Below are 5,505 nucleotides of genomic sequence, written 5' to 3' on the forward strand. Positions count from 1 at the left end.
GGGGGGAGCGTCAGCTAGGTTGGGGGGTGCATGGTGTTTATATTTCCATGTGGGGGGAGCGTCAGCTAGGTTGGGGGGTGCATGGTGTTTATATTTCCATGTGGGGGGAGCGTCAGCTAGGTTGGGGCCCGGGGGGTGCATGGTGTTTATATTTCCATGTGGGGGGAGCGTCAGCTAGGTTGGGGGGTGCATGGTGTTTATATTTCCATGTGGGGGGAGCGTCAGCTAGGTTGGGGGGTGCATGGTGTTTATATTTCCATGTGGGGGGAGCGTCAGCTAGGTTGGGGGGTGCATGGTGTTTATATTTCCATGTGGGGGGAGCGTCAGCTAGGTTGGGGGGTGCATGGTGTTTATATTTCCATGTGGGGGGAGCGTCAGCTAGGTTGGGGGGTGCATGGTGTTTATATTTCCATGTGGGGGGAGCGTCAGCTAGGTTGGGGGGTGCATGGTGTTTATATTTCCATGTGGGGGAGCGTCAGCTAGGTTGGGGGTGCATGGTGTTTATATTTCCATGTGGGGGGAGCGTCAGCTAGGTTGGGGGGTGCATGGTGTTTATATTTCCATGTGGGGGGAGCGTCAGCTAGGTTGGGGGGTGCATGGCCACTGGTTTAACCTATTTATTGAATTGAACATTGAACATTTTGTCAGGTTATAAACACCTGTCTGGCACCCCAGACCATTATCTATTCAAACCGTTACAACTTGGTCTTGTTATACAATTACTCATTCATGATAACAGGTATAGACACTAACATCACCATTCTAGGTTCAACAGGATAATAGGATAGGATAATATTTGAAATCCAGTTGATTCCTCACACAGTATTAACTTGATATAGCAAAAACAAGAAAGAAAAAACAGCAATTGTAAGACTGATTTTGGGCAAAAAAAGATATATATATATTTTTTAATTTGTAGACTTGCCACTCGAACTAAAATTGTTCTATAGGCTATTATCTACAAATTAGAAGTGAAAGTCAAACTTTTTACATGTTGTAAATTACGCTGTGTACATCTTCATTGTAAGTGTGTAGGCGGGACTTCCCGAAAAACCAGCCGGGAACGGAAGGACACTGGATGTGCTTCAGAGAGGTCACTGGCGGGCCAATGGGCGCTGGGGGCGGGCGCGCCGCGTCCAATGGGCGTTGAGGACGCGTCTAGGTGAGGTTGTTGAACACAAGGTGACGCTCCGGGCTCATCGTCACTTTATCCACCGAACCGAGCCGCTGCTGTGCTGTCCCTGTACTGTCCATAAACCAGGTAGTTATCATTAAATAACTCTGAATGCTTGGCTTTCATTGGCAATGTGTCTCATGTCTGAAGCTGTCATGCTGTTAATAGTATTTGGGGCTTAATAATGTATTAATAATAACAATGAATGGATGAATTCAGATCTGAACTGGTGTCGGCCATTCAATGAAACATGGATGTTTCATTCAATGACATTATTAAAAAATAGATTGTTTTTTTTTATCATGTATGTCATTCTATGACATGATGACACGCAGTATTGTTATAACATGGAGGTCTCTGTAACTAGGTAGAGAGACCTTGACACAGTCCGGAGAGAGAGAGAGAGAGAGAGAGAGAGGTTGACACTTTGACAGACATGGCTTATATGCATGTTGTGGTTGGGTTGTGGACTGTGGTGGGCCGCCGGTGGGTCCGGTTCGAGTCCCATGCAGCCTGCAGGGAAGAATGACAGACAGCCCTAAAATGTCTTCTCGGGGCCTTGCAGGGTGTCTGCAGCACCTCTGTGGGTGTCTGCTCTGCAGCCTATCTGCCAGACAAGTGGCAGCGGTGGCCGAACGGATAGCGGAAGGTCGCCAGTTCGAATCAGCGGTCCGACACGTTAAAATTACCACCGCTGAAGTGCCCTTGAACAAGGCATTGAATCACTACGATGAAATGTGTTCTATGAGCAGGGCCTGGCTGGAAACAAGTTCTTGAGCTTAGCCCAGATACCCTGGGTAAATATAGATTTCATTTCATTTCATTTCATTTCATTTCATATAGTAATCATTTCATTACACCCACCCCACCGGGTGGGAAGGCCGTTTGAGGTGCATCAACATCGGGGTACTGCTCTGCCCTGGTCCGGAGGGTTGGAGGAGGACTCTAGACCGTTTATTGTTGACCTTCAAGTTGCCTTTTTTCTGCAGGACTCTACGTGACTGGAGGGGGGGGGGGGGGGTTAGCTAGCTTAGCAACTTAGCTTAGCCTCCGTACTATCCGTAGATTCCCTATGGGGAAGCTACGGAGGCTAAGCTAAGGTTGCTAAGCTTTCCCATAGATAGAGGGAAGCTACGGGAGGCTAGGCTAAGATGCTAAGCTTCACCATAGGGAAGCTACGGGAGGCTAGGCTAAGATGCTAAGCTTCACCATAGGGAAGCTACGGGAGGCTAGGCTAATGTTGCTAAGCTAACCAGCCAGCTGCAGCAAAACTTAACTGTCTGAAGACTTTATATTAGTATTATCATCCCAGCAGCCTGCAGGCTCATTGTGGACTCTGTTGTTGAGACAGCACGGTGTCCCACACGGTACGGTAGCAGGTTGGTGACATTACAATAACAACCTTTACCAAGCAGTTCTTTGATGTTTATTATTGGGACTTGGAAACGGAACGTTTAGCTGTGGGCTACTTTACTTCTAACATGCTAAAGTGTGTCCGTGTCCTCCAGGGCTTCCAATGGCGTCTTTGAGGAGGTGTGTCAGTGATATTAATGATTCATTGTTTTATTAATGTAATGTATTGGTGTGTAATAAACGTGTAACAGTACAGACAGCTTGTATCTATTCCTGGGCTCAGACGGTCGATAGTTAATTGGATTAAACTCCCATGGGGTTAATGCATTGACCTGGAGGGACAACACGTACTGTTGACCTCATTATTATTATTATTATTATTATTATTATTATTATTCATTCCTTCATTCAGTGATGTTTTTATTTACAGAAACATGCATATTAATTAATGAACACATATTTACAATTTAGGCATTTCAGACGCTCTTAATCCAGAGCATTACATTAAGCAAGAACAAAAAAGCATGGCAATACATCACATACATAAAGAGCATTTATCATGAAACATGAGTAAGCTAAGAACGTAACCGTGGAATATATCTATATAATGAAACTATACATATATTGTGGTGCCATCAGCATCATGTGGTTTTGGCAAATTAATTCGGTTACATTTAATAACTCATTGTCAGTGTTTCTGCAAAGTTCTGAGTGGCTCTTTAATTAAGTTATTCTTTATTTGTTTTAATCTTCTGAGCCCTCATACTGTAATAACCTCTGCCGCGCACTTCGACCCACACACACACACAGACAGACGGTGTGTTATGAAACGTGTGGCTGGCCAGGGAAAGTACGTCTTGTTCCTCTCCCTGAGTGCAGGGTTGCTACTAAGCTGCTATAGGACACTGCTTTAACTCGGTGTGGTTGAACCAACGTTTTCAAATCCAGACCCAAAAGTGAGATTATATACATTTGCCCGGCGACCTAAGCTAGTGAAAATGGCAGATCTACAAGCTCACGATCAGCTATTTTCACTTTCTTATTTGTTTTCATTTGTTTTATTCATGGAATGTCTTGGATGTGTTTGTTTGTTTGCTACTAGCTAGGACACTGCTTTAACTGACTAGCTAGGTCCTAGCTGCTAGGTAGGACTAGGACACCGCTTTAACTGACTAGCTAGGTCCTAGATGCTAGGTAGGACTAGGACACCGCTTTAACTGACTAGCTAGGTCCTAGCTGCTAGGTAGGACTAGGACACCGCTTTAACTGACTAGCTAGGTCCTAGCTGCTAGGTAGGACTAGGACACCGCTTTAACTGACTAGCTAGGTCCTAGCTGCTAGGTAGGACTAGGACACCGCTTTAACTGACTAGCTAGGTCCTAGCTGCTAGGTAGGACTAGGACACTGCTTTGAAAATGACAGATCTACAAGCTCACAATGCGTCGCATCGGAACACATTATCTTGTAAATCGGCTATTTTCAAATTTCCGAAATGTGTATATAGGGCTGAAGTGGCTCATGACATGTATGTTTATAATGATGATCAAAACATTCAAAGTAACTCAAGTTTTTAAATAATTGTAAAAGTACAATATTTGCCTCTGAGATGTAGTGGAGTAGAAGTACCTCTGAGATGTAGTGGAGTAGAAGTACCTCTGAGATGTAGTGGAGTAGAAGTACCTCTGAGATGTAGTGGAGTAGAAGTACCTCTGAGATGTAGTGGAGTAGAAGTAAAAGTATTTCAAATTTGACCTGTGTTTATGTCTGAGGTGGAGTGGGCATGCACGTGCATGCGCAAACACACACACCCTTCAGCAGAACAGTTTTAATAGCCGTCACCTTGGATGTGTTGTGCACAAGGTCTGCAGACTACGTTCATTGCAGGCAGTATGTTGTGGATATGTTGTCGTCCGGTGCTTCATCAGATGTTTTCTGAAACTCTAATAATTTTTTTACCCAGAGGAGTCGAGGAGAAACAAGTCCTCATGCACACCTACGGGGACAGGAGCGTCGGATAAATTTACTGGAAGAGTAGGAAAAGACTGGAATCCCTCACACTGTCTTCACTCAAACAGCATTTTATTTTATTTAAGCAGCAGCGTTTGGGTCGGTCAGACCTTCATCAGGCATGCAGAAGTTGACTACTGGGTCTGCTGGGTCTGCCCTCAGTGGTCGTAGAGGAGTCAGTGGACTGCTGGGTCTGCCCTCAGTGGTCGTAGAGGAGTCAGTGGACTGCTGGGTCTGCCCTCAGTGGTCGTTGTAGAGGAGTCAGTGGTCTGCTGGGTCTGCCCTCAGTGGCCGTAGAGGAGTCAGTGGTCTACTGGGTCTGCCCTCAGTGGTCGTAGAGGAGTCAGTGGACTGCTGGGTCTGCCCTCAGTGGTCGTTGTAGAGGAGTCAGTGGACTGCTGGGTCTGCCCTCAGTGGTCGTTGTAGAGGAGTCAGTGGACTGCTGGGTCTGCTGGGTCTGCCCTCAGTGGCCGTAGAGGAGTCAGTGGTCTGCTGGGTCTGCCCGCAGTGGTCGTAGAGGAGTCAGTGGACTGCTGGGTCTGCCCTCAGTGGTCGTAGAGGAGTCAGTGGACTGCTGGGTCTGCCCTCAGTGGTCGTAGAGGAGTCAGTGGTCTGCTGGGTCTGCCCTCAGTGGTCGTAGAGGAGTCAGTGGACTGCTGGGTCTGCCCTCAGTGGTCGTTGTAGAGGAGTCAGTGGACTGCTGGGTCTGCCCTCAGTGGTCGTTGTAGAGGAGTCAGTGGACTGCTGGGTCTGCTGGGTCTGCCCTCAGTGGCCGTAGAGGAGTCAGTGGACTGCTGGGTCTGCCCTCAGTGGTCGTAGAGGAGTCAGTGGACTGCTGGGTCTGCCCTCAGTGGTCGTAGAGGAGTCAGTGGACTGCTGGGTCTGCCCTCAGTGGTCGTAGAGGAGTCAGTGGACTGCTGGGTCTGCTGGGTCTGCCCTCAGTGGTCGTAGAGGAGTCAGTGGACTGCTGG

The 5,505-nt window shown here is 47.2% G+C and overlaps 1 protein-coding gene across 3 annotated transcripts in view; it reads left to right on the forward strand.

Moving 5' to 3' along the window:
• The first annotated feature begins 1,066 nt into the window (after positions 1 to 1,066).
• atp5mc1 (ATP synthase membrane subunit c locus 1) overlaps positions 1,067 to 5,505 on the forward strand; it is a 20,487-nt gene continuing 16,048 nt past the window's right edge. The window contains exon 1 of one of the 3 annotated variants that reach the window (XM_079531986.1): positions 1,067 to 1,261. The gene's annotated coding sequence lies outside the window, so the exon portion shown is untranslated. Of the gene's footprint in view, positions 1,262 to 2,464; positions 2,554 to 5,505 lie in introns of those variants that run through there. The other 2 variants (XR_013789477.1, XM_079531987.1) reach the window with 2 other exon arrangements.

This window comes from Electrona antarctica (assembly GCF_951216825.1).
Source record: "Electrona antarctica genome assembly, contig: scaffold_39, whole genome shotgun sequence".
Lineage (NCBI taxonomy): Eukaryota > Metazoa > Chordata > Actinopteri > Myctophiformes > Myctophidae > Electrona > Electrona antarctica.